Source organism: Tachyglossus aculeatus, chromosome 5 (assembly GCF_015852505.1).
Source record: "Tachyglossus aculeatus isolate mTacAcu1 chromosome 5, mTacAcu1.pri, whole genome shotgun sequence".
Lineage (NCBI taxonomy): Eukaryota > Metazoa > Chordata > Mammalia > Monotremata > Tachyglossidae > Tachyglossus > Tachyglossus aculeatus.
In genome coordinates this window covers 99891844-99910966 of record NC_052070.1, presented here as the reverse complement: position 1 = coordinate 99910966, position 19123 = coordinate 99891844, and positions in this window count along the sequence as shown.

Genomic DNA, 19123 nt, shown 5'->3' with positions numbered 1-19123 from the left:
GAGACAATAATATAAATGAATAGAATTATAGATATGTACCTATATACACAAGTTCTGTAGGGTGGGGAGAAGGGTAGAGCAAAGGGAGAGAGTCGGGGCGACGGGGAGGGAAGAGGGAGCTGAGGAAATGGGGGCCTCAGTCTGGGAAAGCCTCTTGGAGGTGAGCCTTCAGTAGGGTTTCAAAGGGGGGAAGTGTGATTGTTTGGCAGATGTGAGGAGGGACAGCATTCCAGGCCAGAGGTAGGAAGTGGGCCAGGGGTCGACAGCAGGACAGGCGGGAACGAGGCACAGTAAGAAGGTTAGCACCAGAGGAGCAGGGCGTGTGGGCTGGGAGGTAGAAGGAGAGAAGGGAGGTGAGGTAAGAGGGGGCAAGGTGATGGGGAGCTTTGAAGCCAATAGTGAGGAGTTTGTGCTTGATACGAAGGTTGACAGGCAACCACTGGAGATTTTTGAGGAAGGGGGTGAAATGCCCAGAACGTTTCTGCAGAAAGGTAAACCATGCATCGCTTTCATTCAAACCACATATTCAGTCTGTCACCAAATCCTGTCAGTTCTACCTTCACAACATCGCTAAAGTCTGTTGACCCACCAAGGACTTATCCTTTCCTGCCTTGCCTACTGCATAAGCCTTTTTGCTGACCGTTCTGCTTCCTGTCTCTCCCCACTACTGTCCATCCTTCACTCTAATGCCCAGATCATTTTTCTAACAGAAAATGCAGTCAGTGTTCCCCCACTCCCCAAGAATTTCCCATCCTCTCTACCTCATCAAACAAACTCCTTATCATTAGCTTTAAAGCCCTCCGTCACCTTGCTTCTTATTTTACCTCACTGGTTTCCTACTAAAATGCATAATACTCACTTTACTCCTCTAACACCAACCTACTTACTGTACTTCAATCTTGTCTATCTGGCTGCCGATCCCTTGCCCATGTCCTGCCTCTTTCTGGAACTCTCTCCACCTTCATATCTGATACACAGTCTCTTTCCCCACCTTCAAGTCCTTGTTAAAATCACACATCCTCCAAAGGCCTTCCCTAAACCCTCATTCCCCCTACTCCCTCTCTGTTTTTGCACCTCGCTTGCACTTAGATTTGTACCCCACTCTCATACTCACAGAACTTGTGGAGATCTGCGTAATTGGTTATAATGTCTGCCTCCCCCCATCTCTACTGGACACAGAACAAGTCTACCAACTCTGTTACTCCCTCAAACGCTGAGTATAGTATACAACTAAGTACTAAATAAATGTGATCGATTGGTTATCAATAAATCAGTAGTATTTATTGAGGGATTATTGTATGTAGAGCACTGTATTGAGCGCTTGGGAGAGTATATGTCAGCTCCCTCCTCTAAAATTTCCAGTGGTTGCCCATCCACCTCCGTATCAAACAAAAACTCCTCACCATTGGCTTGAAAGCACTCCTTGCACCCTCTTACTTCACCTTGCTCTTCTCCTTCTTCAACCCAGCCTGCATACTTTGCTCCTCTAGTGCAAACCTGCTCATTGTGCCCTGATCTCTCCTGTCTAGCTGCTGACCACTGGCACATATCCTGCCGCTTTTCTGGAATGCCCTACCTCCTCAAATCCGCCAGACAATTACGTTCCCCGCCTTCAAAACCTTATTGAAGGCACATCTCCGAGAGGCCTTCCCAGACTAAGTCCCACTTTTCCTTATCTCTCACTCCCTTCCGCATTGCCCTGACTTGTTCCCTTTACTCTCCCACCACTCTCCCTGCCCCCAGCCCCACAGCACTTATGTGTATATCTGCAATTTTATTTATTTGTATTGATGTCTCTCTCCCCGGCTCTTGACTGTGAGATCGTTGCGGGCAGGGAATGTCACTGTTTCTTGTTGTATTGTACTTTCCCAAGTGCTTAGTACAGTGCGCTGCACATAGTAAGCACTTAAATACAACTGAGTGAGCAAACGAATACAATGTAACAGACACATTTCCTGCCCACGAGGAGATTAAAGTCTAGAGGGGGTTTAAGTCTAAATTACAGATGTGTACATAAATGCTGCAGGGCTGACAGTGGGAATGAATAAAGGGAGACTATCAGGGTGACACAGAAGAGAGTGGAAGAAGAGGAAAAGAGGGATTAGTCAGGGAAAGCCTCTTGGAGGAGTGGACTTCAATGAGGTTGAAGGTGGGAGTGGGTCTGTCAGATATGAAGAGGGAGGGTTTTCCAGGCCAGAGGCAGGACTTGGGCGAAAAGTCAGCAGTGAACCAGACGAGATTGAGGTACATTGACTAGGTTGGCATTAGAAGAGCAAAGCGTGTGGTCTGACACATAGTAGGAGAGTAGTGAGGTGAAGTAGGAGGGAGCAAGATGATTCAGTGCTTTAATGCTGATGGTAAAGAGTTTTTGTCTGATGTGGGGTGGATGGGCAACCACAGGAGGTTCTTGAAGAGTGGGAAACATGGACTGGATGTATTTGTAGAAAAGTGATCCAGGCTGCAGAGTGAGACATACAGACTAAGTGAGGAGAGACAGGAGGCAGGGTGGTTAACAAGGAGACCAATACAATAATCAAGGAAGGGAAGGATGGTCATCATTAATACTGGGTTTCAGTTTCAAATTAATGGGCAAATGCAGCTTGGTCAGTGAATCGGGAAAAAATCAGAAGCAACTCTTCGGCCCATCTTTCATATCTCTAGCCCTGCCAGGCTCTGCTTCTTATTTTCTTGAGTCCTTACAGTTTTGACCCATACCACCTGACCATAAACTTCACTCTTCCAGTGTCCAGCAGCTGGATGGTTCGACATAGCAGCTACAGCTGATACTGGGGGTGGGGATGGGGAGAAGAAAGCCCTGCCCTTGCCCCATTTGTCCCAGGCTCCGAAAGTCCTCTTAACCTTCCTCACTCTGGCCGTTTCTGGGTGGAACGGATGGACCAGATTCATTTCCCATGTGACCTCTCCAGAGAGGAGACACTCTGTAAATCTGACACACAAATGAGAAGTCTGAGGCTGTTAGGGGAACTCCAAATTAGTCCTGATTAACTCCAGATTAGCCCAGAGTTGGGCTGTCGTGGAAACCGGGTCTTGGGTTTCTCAACTTCTGCAGTCTCTGTTTCCCGGTTGACTGGGATGTTCATGAGGTCACGATTCTCACACACAGTGAGAGACCGTCCTATCCCTCAGTCTTGCCATGAAATGGCATCACCCAAGACAAACACCAGGGAAAGTACTGCCTCCTGTAATACCAAACTTTGAATAAAGAGAGGTTTAAAAACACTGAGGAAGGCACAGAATCGGACTGGATAGGGTTTTAATGAAGAACATGTGTTTCCCCTGTAAAATGGAGTGATAGCCAAGTATATGAAACACCACAAATCTGTGATTAAGGTTAGCCTCAAATCGGATCCCAACTTACGACATCACAGACCCCTTGTGGTAACCATAGAACGCTCTGAGAGAGGTATGTGAATGTGTACACATGCGTATCTGCATGTGTGTTTGTATGGGTGTACTTGTGTGAGCAGTTTTGCATCCCTCTTAGAGTGTACTTTCCTTTCTCACCTCCACTGACCTGTTTGGTTCAGCTCCATGGTGCCGTCTCCTCGCCTGAGTAAATACCTAAGGCCATAGGAAACTTCTGCCGGGCTTTCTTTCCCTCTCCCTCTGCACTGAGCCAGTGGAATTCTTTAATAGCCTACAGCGGTGGAGGAAAATTCATTATCATGAAATCTGAAGTCAAGTATGGCTTCAGTTCCTCACTGTGTAAATTATTCTTTGGGTGAAAGTTTCCTCTGAAAGTTTTCTGGCATTCCACATGCTTTCCTCTGTTTCTGGCTTCAGTTTCTGCTTTTGTCACTGTCTCTGTCTTTGCTTCTGTCCCTGCCTATCTGTCAGTCTCAACACACAAATACACGCACACATCCTTACTAGGGTGGCCTTTCTTCTGGTTTTATATCCGGCTGTCTGGTTTTCTCAGCTGCCCTCTCCCTTGTCCAATACTGCTACAAAACCAGACGCTTTCATGACCATTTACAAAATTATAGGTGTCGAGTTTCCCACTGCCACAGTCACTGCTGTCGAGTTCCACAGCTCTGCAGCACTAGAAGCAGGAAGGGAGCCGGGGGTGGTTCATAGATCTGCCTGGGGGAACACTCTAAGATGGTCCACACTTGGTCTTTCTACTGTAACAGGGTGCATGTGATTGATGACCATGTATTATACTGTGTCCCACCTTGACTACCGTATCAGCCTCCTTGCTGACCTCCCTGCCTCCTGTCTCTCCTCACTCCAGTCCATACTTCTCTCTGCTGCTCAGATCATTTTTCTATAAAAATGTTCAGGCCATGTTTCCCCACTCCTCAAGAACCTCCAGTGGTTGCCCACTAACTCCACATCAAACAAAAACTCCTTACCATTGACTCTGAAGCAATCAATCACCTCACCCCCTCCTACCTCACCTCACTAATCTCCTATTACATCTCAGCCCTCACACTTGGCTCCTCTAATGATAACCTTCTCACTGTACCTTGATCTCATCTATCTCACCACGGACTACTGGCTCATGTCTTGCCTCTGGCCTGGAATTCTCTCCCTCATCATATCTGACAGATGATTACTCCCCCCATCTTCAAGGCCTTACTGAAGGCACATTGCCTTCCCTGACTAAGCCCTCCTTTCCTCTTTTTCCACTCCCTCTGTGTCACCCTGACTTGCTCCTTTTATTCATCCCCTCTTTCCAGCCCCAAAGCACTTATGTGTAATTTATTTATTCATATTGAAGTTTGTCTCCCACTCTAGGCTGTAAGCTTGTCATGGGCAGGGGATGTGTTTATTTTTGCATTGTACCCTCCCAAGTGCTTAAGACAGTACTCCGCACACAGTAAGTGCTCAATAAATATGATTGAATGAATGAATCAATGAATACCGCATGTGACGTGATGTGTCTCATGATCTGGAATTTGTGTCGCCCAGCAGGGACCACTCTATCGCTCATTCACATCGTGCACAAAAACACATATGCCAGTGATCATCATCATCAATCGTATATGAATCCCTCCTCAACTGACATCAGGGTTCAATGAGGAGGCAACGTCGTGGGTATGGTGATCCTCAGAAACTTGCTAGGTGGACTGTGGGTGAAGGAGGGAAGAAGTGGCGGGGGGTTGAGGTTAGAGAGGAGGAGGGACATCTGTCTGAGTAACAGATCCATGTAAAAACAGCCAGCATCCTAACATCTAACCTCTACCTACCATAATTACCTGGCTTTGATAAATGCTGGGAAGCGGGAATCTCTGCCCCAATTTTGTCTATCTCCTTTTTTCATAGTATTTGTTAAGGACTCACTGTGTGTCTAGCATTGTTCTAGTACATTCAAGTTAATCAGGTCAGACACAGTCCCTGTTCAACATGGGACTCACAGTTTAAGTAGGAGGGAAAACAGGTATGGAATCGCCATTTTGGAGTTGAGGAAACTGACGCATAGAGAAGCGAAGTGACTTGCCCAAGTCAGACAGAAGAAAAGTGGTGCAGCTGGGATTAGAGCCCAAGGTCCCCTGGCTCCCAAGTCTGTGCTGTATCCACTGGGCTACACTGCTTCCCAGACTAACTACTTACTAGGGTCGATATTCTGAATACCAGCGGTCCTTAGGCACTGACTTGCTGTTGAATGAACAAGAGCACTTTTCCAATAGGAATCTGAAGCCTTTGGCCAGTCTGGAACTATCATCCGGTTAATTTGCTTCTTGTATGAGAAGACTTGGCTCCTACATTGCAAAATGATTCTGGCCAAGTCGGCTGTTATTTCACAAGTGTTTTCACTAATGCTCAACAGAACATATGGGACCCTCACTGAGCAGATATTGAGTCAGAAGGCAAGTTCAATTACTTTAAATGCACTCAGCAACTCCTCTGAACTGGCTTTCTCCCCATACCAGCACCTAATTTACAAAACAAAATGGCCCAACTGCTTTAGTTTGAATGGATCTGGCTAGACATATTTCTGACAACCTGGTCAAAAGTCATGATCCTCAAATCAATCCCATTTATGCCTAGTGCCCATTCTGAATATGTTAAGCAATGGTAAGTTTTTAAAAAATTCCCCCAACCCCTTAGAAAATTTTTTTTACATATCTCAAAAAACAGATAGTAAGGGATTTCTTCTAAAATATCTTTGAATTCTCTACCACAGAGCATGTAAGAGCAATGGAAACTAAAATTTGATCCTATTTTCCATAATTAATATAATCCATAGAGGTCAAAAAGATTTCCATCTTTCCTACACTTAATCCTACACTTGTGCTTACACTCACAAGTTAGTCAGTTCAAAGAAACTCTCTGTCCCTCACAGGGTTCTCAATCTAAGTGAGAGACCAGGCTTTTTTAGCCCCAATTTAAGGGTGAAAGAACTGAAGACCAGAGAGGTTTAGAGACTTGCCCAAGGTCACACAGCAGCCATGCTGCAGATCTGGGACTACAATGCAGGGCTCCTGTCCTTTCTACTGGGCCACTACTGAGCAGAACCCCAGAGAAAGTTAAGCCACTTCTGAATTTTCTTCACAGATGCCTGTCCCAAGCTTTGTATGCAGCATATTGTCCTTAGGTGAGAGTCTTGAGAAAAACTCTCCTACTCCCCTGCTTACAAATTACTACCACGGAATGAAGATCTTAACCATGAATAATTATAAATGAGTCAGGCAATCATTTGAGTCATGGTTCATTGGTTTAGTCACGGAGAAACAAAGACGTTTCTTCCTCTCCTTCCTTTTCCCATACTGACTATTAAAATGCCTTTGGAGATTATTGCAAATAATTCAAATGTTTATTAAAAACTTGGTTGGCGGGTCAAGGAATCATAGATAATGGGAGGGGATGCCACCCAATTTATTTTTATATAGCTTTGTACATCCATCATATCCCAGCATACTTTAAAGGGAGAGAGGAAATGCTAGAGGAAAGTGAAGGATGATTTGAAAGTGAACAGTAGAGAATGGGGAGGGATTATTGCCCATGTTCTGAGGGAGACATCCCAGAAAGATGGATAGGATGCAAGGAAAGGTGTCATCATCAGCAGCAGCATGTACACACATTTTTTCCAAGGGACTTCCAATTCTTTAAATACTTGAAACAACTCATTTTCATAAGAACATAAAATTATATTCAGGGTCACATGGAGTCGGGTCATTGGTCCAACCTGCATCATGTTCTCTTTCTAACTTTGGTAATAGGATGCTTGGAAGAACTCTAAATTTCTGTAGAATTACCCAGCTAGTGACACTCATCTATTTGTTTACTCAAATATATCGAGACTATGTATATTTGTGGCATGGATAACTTCCTGTGGTGACAAATTCTATAGGATTACTGACCACTGGGTGAATAAATGTTTCCTTTCATTTGTCATAAATGTTTCACCTTTGACCTAGCTCTCAGGCACACCCACTTATTTTCATTCCAGGCTCCGGGGTGCTGCGCCTTAATCAAATAACTTAACTGGGGCGCCAAACAAAGGTACTCCCCAGAAGTGGACATCTAGCCCGAGTGTCAAAGCCCCATAAAAGAAGGGACTCCGAGGACAAAGAAAATCAAGTCACGTCAGAGGACCAGCAAGGGTCAGCATATAGCCCAGAAGAGGCTCTCTTGTTTGGGAATGCTGTAACACTTAAAGGTTTGTTTGCTACAAGTCAGGTATCACTTGACATGTCAGAACCGGTGTGCCTGGGGAGACAAGGAAACTGGTTCTCTCAAAAACTAGCTTGGCCCTATGAGCCACACCACATATGGAGATTTCTTCCACCTGCAACATTTAACCCTGGAGAGTCACTTGTAGGTCTGCTTTACTGCCTATTTTTGATTTCATTATTTGCATCTATGATCTTATTCTTTTACTTACTGCATGCTTGCATTAGTGTTATCTTCTCTCTTTCATTAAACAGCATGCCAGTCAAGGGCAGGAACCAAGTCGTCCATTTCTAGTGCCTGTCACCACGCACCCCAGCACTTACGTCTATATCCATAATTTATTTATTTATTTATATCAATGTCTGTCTTTCCCTCTAAACTGAAAGTTTGTGGTGGGCAGGGGATATGTCTGTTATATTGTTAATAATAACGATGGTATTTATTAAGTGCTTACTATGTGCAAAGCACTGTTCTAAGCACTGGGGAGGTTAGAAGGTGATGAAGTTGTCCCACTGGGGGCTCACAGTCTTAATCTCCATTTTACAGATGAGGTAACTGAGGCACAGAGAAGTTAAGTGACTTGCCCAAAGTCACACAGCTGACAATTGGCAGAGTCAGGATTTGAACCCACAACCCTGACTCCAAAGCCCGTGCTCTTTCCACTGAACCACGCTGCTTCCCATTCTACTGTTCTCTCCCAAGCGCTTAGTACAGTGCACTGCACACAGTAAGTACTCAATAAATGCAATTTACTGACTCATTAGGTTCAATCAACACTGTTGCTGTAGATGATGAAGAGTTCCCGTACTGCTGATACAGAATCAACATCATATGGTGGATTAACACTGCATAGGCATCTCCAGCAGAGATTGGTAATGGGATTATTAATGTCATTATTAGTGCATCCTTTATTACACTTAGATTTGTACGCTTTGTTCACCCCACCCTCAACCCCACAACACTTACGTACATTTCTGTAATGGATTCATTTAAATTAATGTCTGTTTCCCCCTCTAGATTGAAAACACTACACTACACTACAGGGAAGGGAATGTATCTACCAACTCTGTAATAAAAATAACGATAATTATGGTACTTCTTAAGTGCTTACTATGTGCCAAGCCCTGTTCTAAGCACTAGGCTAAATACAAGTTAATCAGATTGGACATAGTTCCTGTCCCACACAGGGCTCACACTCATAATCCCCATTTTACAGATGAGGTAACTCAGGCCCAGAGAAGTGAACTGACTTGCTCAGTGTCACACAGCAGACACGTGGCAGAGCCACCATTAGAACTCATGTCCTTCTGACTCCCAAGCCTGTGCTCTATCCACTAAGCCAGAGCTCACTCTAATGCTCTGCACACGAGTGCTCAATAAATATGATTGGTTGATTGATTGGCAGCTCAGAAACCTGGAACAGAAGTGGGGTCTTGCCTTTTCTTGACACACATAACCGCATCCTCAACTCTGCCCTCTCCACTGAACTCAACTCCCTCACTACCCTGAAATGGGACTTTGCCACTTACCTCATCCTCAGCCTAGCAATACTTATGTGCATAATAATAATGATGATGGTATTTGTTAAGCACTTACTCTGTGCCAAGCACTTTTCTAAGCGCTGAAGTAGATACAAGGTAACCAGGTCGTCCCACATGGGGCTCAGAGTCTTCATCCCCACTTTGCAGATGAGGTAGCAGCACAGAGAAGCTAAGTGACTTGCCCAAAGTTACACAGCTGACAAGTGGCAGAGGCAGGATTAGAACCCACGACCTCTGACAGACAAGCACAAAGTTTCTCTAGAGTCTTGTACTCTGTGGCTCCTCCATCTGTAATTTATTTTAATGTCTGTGTTCTCCACTAGACTGTAGGCTTCCTGAAGGCAGAGACTGTGTCTACCAACTCTACTGTACTGTAATAATGACAGCGATTGTGGTATTTGATAAGTACTTACTATGTCCAAGGTGCATAGCACTTAGGTAGATACAATATAATCAGGTTGGACAAAGTCCCTGTCCCCCATAGGGCTCACAGTCTTAATCCCTATTATACAGATCAGGTAATTGAGGTACAGAGAAATGAAGTGACTTGCCCAAGGTCACACAGTAGACCAGCGGTCAAGTCAGGATTAGAACCCATGTCCTTCTGACTCTCAGGCCTGTGCTTTATCCACTAGACCAAACTTTGTATATGTTATATTGTACTCTCCCAAGTGCTTAGTACAGAGTTCTGCACACAGTACATGCTCAATAAATATGAATGAATGAATACTGTCCCACACACTTACGTCAATGCTCTGCTCACAGAAAACACTCAATAAATATCATCGATTGGTTGCTTATTTGTTTGAGCTGTGGTATCAGGGTACCTTAGTGATCCTTCTAACATCTAATAAATCATTCTTATTTCTTGATGTTGAGTGAATGAAGTTTTCCTGCTCTTAGCAGTCTCCCAGATTTTGTTGGAGGGTTAGCTAAATTCAGGAGGATCTTCAAGAACACTAGAACTGGTCTTTCTACAAAAAAAACCAAACTAAAATGGTGACTGTCCAAAGATTTCCTGAGTGCTTGCTATGTGATATGTCAGATATTAAGATGAAGAACAAAAATTACTTGGCTGACAATAGCAACTCAAAAAATTCAGAATTCCTGCATCATGTCTGTCAGGGACTATATACCTCAGCCTTGTAAATAAATACCAAAGAATTACCACCTTATCCTGCTAATATTTACCAGTCTGCTCTACTCTCTGGGTACAGCATAGAGTTTTTAAAAAATGAATTGTTATTCTTTACTGCTTGTTCAGTCTCTTGGGTTTCTTGCTTCAGGAAAATGGCTATTTGAGAGGTTGATCTGATCAGTCTCCGGTCTCAGAAATGAGCTCTGACTCTAAATGGACATGGATATGTTGGCTTACACCTATATCTAGGTTCATCCTGGGAGGTCTTTCAAAGCTTGGGAAATTATCCTTTTTTACCCCGAAGCGATCAGTTTGAGGGCCCCGCCCTGCTAAGCCGAGTAAACCCAAAGGGACTGTCAACCCAAGAAAACAAAGAGGATCAGAACGGGAGATGGCAAGAGAGCAAGTCAAAGTGAACTCTGCTGTTCCTTGGAAATGTTTCATTTGGTAACGTGTGTGTTAATTAGGACAAAAGGAAAAAATTCATTCAACAAAGTTCAAAAGAGCACACTGGGAAAACACTAATGAATTCAGTGATATGATTCCGTTTCCAGGCAACAGAATATTTCACTTGATGCTGATCTATGTTCTCTTTTAAAAAAGTAGATCATTTCCAGGGACACGCTAACATTTGGTTAATTCAGGCTCAGTATCCTCTAGAGCCAATTGCCGCTTATCAGCTCCGGATGTTGAAGATTTATAATGTTGACTGTGTTTATATTCGGTGCCCCTGACACTAAAGAGAGCTGGACCCAAATAAACACATGGAGAAACTGTTTAAATTTGCTCTAGACAAAATGGGGCATGGAGAGGAAGTGAGGAAGTGTGGGAGAAGGCACACTTCCTGTAGGGCGATTTTCAAGCCATATGCCCCCTGAAATGTAGTTGAATCAAACTGTGCTTCTTTGTGCCCCAAATGATGAACACGGAAATGAGTACCCAAGGAAGAAACTGAATAATACTCATGACTTTCATACAGGCAATAGGTTTCAAGCAAATCAGCTTTGGAGGTGATGTGGAATTCACATATTTTGACATTTTGAAAATGAATCTCCAAATCCCTTGGTTTATGGAATTCAGGAAGTCCGCACCTTGAAATGTTTTGTGTTACAATGAAGACACTTAAAATCTTTCAAAATCGACACCCTGTTTCAGCTTTACAACTACTCGGTTCAACATTACAACATCAGCCTCCTTTATGGCTGAGTTCCTGGGAACCCTGGGGAAATGGGGAAATAATTTTATAAGCTGCGTTGGGGGTAGAGAATGGAGGAGACTGTAAGCTCATCATGAGCAGGGAACCTGTCTGCTAATTCTATCATATTGTACTCTCCCAAGTGCTTAGTACAGTACTCTGCACATAGCCAGTACTCAAGAGATACCATTGATTGGTTGATCGATTGAGGAGTTTAAAGAGGGTAGGACAGGAGGGAGAATTCTGGGTTACTTTGGTAAAAACTAAGTATCCAACTTGGGTTCAAGAAATAGACACCTGATTTATAAAATTGCTCCTCTGGGAAAATCAGATGCAACTTATAGCATTTCTACTAAGAATGAAGTTTTCAGGAACAAATAGTACCCAAAGTCCAAGGATTTTCTGTAGCTAAAACATTTGGCTTAAATAAAAACCCTTCTCATATTACCGGTCCTCATGATCCTAAATACAGGGTATTTTATGTAAAAATTTGCAGACACGTGGCTTGTGGGCCAAACTTGGGCTACATTTGAAAAAAAGCCCTACCTATTCTCCTCCTGAATTCGCGATGTCAGCTTCATCTCAAAATTACCAATTTCCCGGGTGCATACTGCCCCTCACGGAGGACACTAGGCAGGAATAGGTTAACACATGCTTTAAGTGTGGTGCTGAGATCGGCTGAACCACAGATTTTGCTTCCCAAGGAGACCAAATACCCCAAATCCACCCAGCCATCTATCTTCCGCCCGTCAAATCAGCTCTAGGGAGCCGTCCAGAGAAGCAGGCATCGACCAGAGCCAGTTGGCATGGCTGAAGCTTTGTCATATGCCTGGACTCAGTGATTCGGCTCCACTGATCGGATTTGGCAATTAGTTGAGAAGGAAGGGTGTCGAATGGCGGTGTTGCCGGGGTGGGAAATATGTTGATTCCATTTGGTATAAGCCCAAGGGTACAAAACGCACCCTCCTGTTTTGACAGAGCTGCCAACATAGCCAAAGTTCGGGTTCCCCAATCCCAAACTCTGCAAGGCTCATTAAACTCATACGCTGGCACAAACGGGTCATTACCGCACGCAGCCGACAGCTAAGTTATTTATTCTGACTTTCTATCTTACACTGCTACGTGTGTATTAACACCATATTTCATTTTTTACAGCCTAATGTAAAAAAGATCTATTCCTCCAAATGCAACCAAGTCCCAGGCATTATTCTCCATGAGGGAAAGATGCAGTAAACAAATTATCCACAAAGCACTGGGGTTTTTGCTGCTGCCTGTGGGCCACTACCTTAACTGCCAAGAGGTTGCAATTGTACCTCAGTGTCCTCATCTGTGGAATGGGGTTTCGATACCTGTTCTCCCTCCTATTTAGACTGTGCTCCCCTATGACACGGGGACTATGTCTGACCTGATTAGCATCTATCAGAGAAGCAGCTTGGCTTAGTTGAAAGAGAATAGGATTGGGTGACAGAGGACCTGGGGTGTCCTCTGCCACATATCTGTTGTGTGACCTTGGGCAAGTCAACTAACTTCTCTGTCCCTCAGTTTCCTCATCTGAAAAATGGGGAATTAAATCCTACTCCCCTCTACTTAGAAAGTGAGCCCCATGTGAGACAAGGACTGTGTCCAAACTGATAACCTTTTATCTACCCAGCACTTAAAAATACTATTATTTTTATTATAATTATTATCTATTCCACATAGTAAGCCCCCTAATAAATACCATTATTATGATCTTTCACTCTGCTGCCCGGATTATCTTTCTACCGAAACGCTCTGGGCATGTCACTCAAAAATTACCAGTGGTCGCCTATCAACTGCCGCATGAAGCAAAATCTCCTCACTAGAGAGTTGAGGCTTTAGAGTTCTCCATCACCTTGCCCCCTCCTACCTCAGCTCCCTTCTCTCCTTCTACAGCCCAGACCGCACACTCTGCTCCTCTGCCGCAAACCTCCTCACTGTGCCCTGTTCTCACCTGTCCTGCCATCCACCCCTGGACCATGTTCTACCTCTGGCCTGGAATGCCCTCCCTCCTCACATCTCCCAAGCTAGCTCTCTTCCCCTCTTCAAAGCCCTACTGAGACCTCATTCCTCCAGGAGGCCTTCCCAGACTGAGCCCCCATTTTCCTCTGCTCTTCCTCCCCTCCACATCGCTCCTACTCCCTCCCTCTACTCTACCCCCTTCCCTGCTCCGCAGCACTTGTGTATATTTGTACATATTTCTTACTCTTTTATTAATGATGTGCACATATCTATAATTCTATTTCTCTATTTTGATGCTATTGATACCTTTCTACTTGTTTTGTTGTCTGTCTCCCCCTTCTAGACTGTGAGCCCATTGTTGGGTAGGGATTGTCTCTATATGTTACTGAACTGTACTTTTCAAGTGCTTAGTACAGTGCTCTGTACACAGTAAGTGCTCAATAAATAGGATTGAATGAATGAATGAATTATTTTTAACTGATCATAAATGACGACAAACTGAGAAACTGGAAATAATGAGTAAATGTTTCTCTTACCTCTTGTGAACTCCTGAAGGGCAGGGATAATGCTTTTTTTTAACTCCATTGTATTCTCCCAAATATAGCTCCTCCCCATAGTAGGTGTTCAGTAAATACCCTGGATTGATTGATTTCTTCCTTTCTTCTCCTCTGCTCTCCTCTGAATCCTCCATTGCTTCGAAATGGAACTTATCTCACCACTTTGATTACTGAGGAGGCTTGAGAATGCCAATGTGCTCTTGCAAAAGGAAGGTTAACCTTTCATCTTGAGCCAAATTTATACAAATCAAGGGAGAGGACAGGACAGACTTCATCCATGGACCATCTTGTGGAGAAAATAAAGCAGAAGACAATCAATGACATTGACTGAGCATTTAGTGTGTGCAGAACCCTGTACTAACTACTCGGAGGAGTACAAGACAGCAGAACTGCCCACAACAAGCATACATCTAGAGGGGCTGTAAAGATAAGACCGACTTCACCTATGGAACGTGTTGTGGAGGAAATAGCAGAAGAACCGACAGAGATTCATGCACGGACTGTGTCGCGGAGAAAGAAGAGGGGAAAAAAACCCCCTCCATTTGCTCTTGGCAGAAGGGGGATGTCCCTTTCAGATGGATTAGTGATCAATTCCTGTGGATACCTCTAGTCCCATATGGTGACATTTAGTCTAGTTCACCTAAGCTAAGTCCAAATCCCTCCTAGGCTTGCCCGGGGGGAGCACAAATGCTTACTTAGTATTCTGCGGTGACCGGCTGCAGAACACCACAATTGTCTCCCCAGATGGAAATCAATTATTCCAGAATTCCAAATGGAGCCAAGTCACAGGACCATGGAGATATGATTTGTGGCCATGAGTTAGTGGTGCTAATGAGGCTAGGCAGATAGTCTCCCATAGACTTGTGCCAGAAAGTGGGGGAAAGGAATAAGTTCTGAGACTCTCTGTGCCTCCTCTCTCTCTCTCTCTCTCTCACTCTCCCTTTCTCTCTCCCCCCTCTTCCTTCTGCATCTGCAGAAAAACCACCGCCACATCAGCTCCTTCTATCCTCTCCGGGCTGGGAGCGATGTCCCTGGTGTGCCGGAGGGCCGGGATCGGTGTTCTGTTCCTAGGCTCCAACGTTGATTGATGAGCATTTCCGACCACCTGTACTGTGCACACACAGAAACTGCCCCCGTTCATTATGGACAATATCAGAGGCCAAGGTATTTTTCATTGGTCTTTTTTTTAAGCCACGGTTGTTTACAATTTAATAGCTACGGATGAATGCACCCTAGGAACTTTAGAAGTCTGGCTTGGACACCCACCCAGATGTCCAGATGCTTATCAGAGTCTTTGTGAACTTTCCAAGCTTCTTGCATGTGCAAATTTGGTGTGGAAAATCCCTTGAGAATAGCTCCCCTCCTGAGCTTTCAGGTATTTCCAGCCAGACCCAAAATGCTACAATTGTTTTCCCAAGTTATGTTGGATCTTTTTCCGTCAAACCCTTGCTAGCATCTGGAAATGCGGCATTACGAAGTCCTTGTTAGAGAGGTATCTTGATCCTATAAAGATTAAGTCTGGATGTTCATTTTCAGGCATATGTGCTGAAGATAGCCAACATGTCCTCAGCAGATGACTGGGAGGATGTAACTTTATTCAATTTCTATCCCTCCTTTTTGTATCTCGGACAAGTAAGAATGTAGATCATCTAAAATACGATTGACTGATTGATTTCATTTTATCAGCTTCCTCTCCCTCAGGGGGAGGAACTGCTAGCTAAACGGATGTTCACAGTTGGATTTTCTTCTCATTTGCTCAACAGTTGAAAAAACAGTGTGGCCTAGTGGGAAGAGCTTGGGCCTGGGAACCAAGGACCTGGGTTCTAATCCCAGATCTGCCACTTGCCTGCCGGATGACCTTGGGCAAGTCACTTAACTTCTCTGTGTGTCCGTTTCCTCATTTGAGAAAATGTTCTCCCTTTCACCTAGACTGTGAGCTCCTTGTGGCTCGGGAACTATGTCCGACTTGATTATCTTGCATCTTCCCTGATGCTCAGTACAGCGCTTGGTGCATAGTAAGAGCTTAACAAAAGCCGCAGCTATTATCAATCAAGCATATTTATCGAGCACTTACTGTGGGCAGAACTCTGTACTAAGTGCTGGGGAAAGTACGATTCAATAAAGTTAGGTAATGCAATTCCCATCCACATGGAACCTCCAGTCTAAGGGAGAGATGGACAGTGAAATGAATTAGATAGGGGGAATAATGAATAGTTCCTGCCCACTTGGGCAGAAGGAAGGACATACCTTTATATCTATCTTCCATAAGTCATCTCATGGGTTTGGCAATGTGCGTGCAATTCCATTGGTTTCGCCTCCATGGTTTTTCAAGAAGGAAGAGTAGCAAAGATAACTTGCCCCATCCTTTTGAATTTGGAGAAAAAAACCCTCCCCTATTTGCCAACCAGTAGCTGGGGTTGTGGTCCTTGTTGGTGCCATGGCTACGTGGGAGGTGTGGATTTTCAGGGAGAGAGCAGGAGAAGTGCCCGGGCATGATTGCTGACTTGGGTCTCCGCCAGGTGATGAGGACTGGGGGTAGGCCGGGTTCGGAACTCTGGGGCCATGACAGCCAGTCAATCAATCAGTCATATTTATTGAACACTTACTGTGTGCAGAACATTGTATTATGCACTAGGGAGACTACACTATAACAATAAACAGACACATCCCCTGCCCACAACAAGCTAGTACCACGACTCCTGCAGCCACGGGATTTCAGTGGTCCTCTGAGCACACAATTGGGCTGGGATGAGGCAGCCGACAGAGACTGTGAACTCATTGTGGGCAGGGAACGTGTCTGTTCATTGTTGTATTGAACTCTCCCAAGAGCTTATTACAGTGCCCTGCACACAGTAAATGCTCAATAAATACGATTTAATGAAAAATGTCATGGGGTGGGGGAGAAGGGGAAAATTTGAACCTGTCCCCAGTGCTTAATGACTTTCATTCACTCAATCGTATTTATTGAGCTCTTAACCTTGTACAGAGTGCAGGTGATGACCAGAAGGGAAGCGGTAGTCAGGAAGAAGGAGCTCCTCCTTTGGATCTCATTCCTCTTCTTATTGTTCCCATCTTGTCCTCTTCTCTGTGCGTGGTGGCTGTGGAGGCTCAGATAGGGGTCAATTGACGGGGAAACTCTGTCCCTCATTCCCTGCCATGGGGGCCAGCTCTGGGGAAGAAGTTTCGTAGCTGGGCACACATAATAATAATAATAATAATAATAATAATAATAATAATAATAATAATAATAATAATAGCATTTATTAAGCACTTACTATGTGCAAAGCACTGTTCTAAGCACTGGGAAGGTTACAAGGTGATCAGGTTGTCTCACGTGGGGCTCACAGTCTTAATCCCCATTTTACAGATGAAGTAACTGAGGCACAGAGAAGTTAAGTGACTTGCCCGAAGTCACACAGCTGACAGTTGGCGGATACGGGATTTGAACTCATGACCTCTAACTCCAAAGCCTGGGCTCTTTCCACTGAGCCACGCTGCTTCTCCACACATCCCCCTGGCCGCTCCCCACCCCGGCAATCCACATGCGTCCCTGGACAAACTCCATCCCTTTGCCACGAGGGTCAGCTCCAGGGGGAGGATCAGACAATTTTGTAATATAAACAATGAAAAAAGCAGTCGGAATTTGATATAAACCACTTGTTTATCGGATCATCTTGAAGGATTTCACCTGCTCAACCTGTCAAAGAGCAAAATGTGCCAATCTGTTGTGGAACCCACTGTACTAAGTACCAGGGTAGATACAGTAAATGCTGATTTGGCACAGTCTCTCTCTCATGTGGGGCTCAAAATGTAATCCCCATTTTTACAGATGAGGTCACAAGGCAGGCAATTGGCAGAGCAGGATTAGAACTCAGGTCTTCGGACTCCCAGGCCTGTGGTCTTTCCACTAGACCATGCTGCTTTTCATAGTCCCTCTCCAATTCCTTCTCTTCTCTAAGTGGAAAGAAGCCAGGCTTTGGAGTCAGAGGTCATGGGTTCAAATCCCAGGTCTGCCAATTGTCAGGTGTGTGACTTTGGGCAAGTCACTTAACTTCTCTGTGCCTCAGTTACCTCAACTATAAAATGGGGATTAATATTGTGAACCCCCTGTGGGACAACCTGATCACCTTGTAACCCCCCCCCAGTGCTTGGAACAGTGCTTTGCACATAGTAAGCGCTCAATAAATGCCATCATTATTATTATTCTCAAAGCTCCACTCCCATGTCAGCTTTACACTCAAAATGAAAAATCAGCACTCCTGCATGGACCTGACCAAGAACCAAGATAAAAGTCTCCAAGAAAGAAAATTCTTATTAAAAGGCCAATGTCTCCGAAAGCGCAAAAGGTATGGTGGAAAATGATGAAAACCTAACCTAAATTAACATCACTTTATTTGTGATAAACAATTGCCCCAGCAAAGTCAAAACTGTTCAGACTACCTGCAGGTAATGTTAAGAACTCTAGGGGTAAGGACATGGGTCTGGGAATCAGAGAACTTGGGTCCTTCTTTCACTTCTGGCTGATTTTGTGTACGTGTCCCAGTTTCTTTTCTGGGCCCTAGTGTCCTCGTGCATAAAATGAGGACAGTAATATCAGCCTACCTATTTCTCAAGGCTGTAGTGAGGACAAAATGCAATACCTAATTTGAAAGTGTTTTCATAAAACGGTAAGTTGTCTACTAATTAACGGTATTTTCTTTTAATGACTAGGTTTTTTTTATGGTGTCTGTTAAGTGCTTACTAGGTGCCAGACACTGAACTAAAGTGTGGGGGTAGATATAGCTAATCGGGTTGGACGACGTCTTAATCCCCATTTTACAGATTAGGGAACAGAGGGACAGGGAAGTGAAGTGACTTGGCCAAGGTCACACAGCAGACAAGTGGTGGAGCCAGGATTAGAAACCAGATCCTTCTTACTTCCAGGCCTGTGCTCCATCCACAAAGGAATGACCTATACTCACAAAGTCTATCTGCTTTCTTTATCAGTCAGTACTTCTCCCAGGCCTAACTTCTGTTGACTGCATATCCCTGGGGTACTCAGGCTCCCAGCTGGATTAACAGAAAATTACTT